Here is a 285-nt window from a genome sequence, read left to right as displayed (position 1 = left end):
TGACTTGCTGGGCTGGTGAAGGTCCTGCGCCCGCCACGAGCCTGGAGCACTATAAGCAAGCGAGGTGTGAGAGTGCGTGTGTGTGTGTGTGTGTGTTTGGGGGAGAAGGGACAAAGCGAAGGGCTAGCGAAGGGTTCGGGGTAATGACATGGGGGTGCGGCCCCAGCATCCCGCCCGTCCGGGAAACCTGCGTGGGGCAAGTGCGAGCCCGGGAGGAGAGGGGCGCCGCCAGCTGCCTGGCATCGGCTCCGAGGAGCTGCGAGGCCGGTGCGGGGAGACTTGCGG

The sequence above is a fragment of the Myotis davidii genome, unplaced genomic scaffold (genome assembly GCF_000327345.1).
Source record: "Myotis davidii unplaced genomic scaffold, ASM32734v1 scaffold147, whole genome shotgun sequence".
Lineage (NCBI taxonomy): Eukaryota > Metazoa > Chordata > Mammalia > Chiroptera > Vespertilionidae > Myotis > Myotis davidii.
This window is presented reverse-complemented; position numbering follows the sequence as displayed.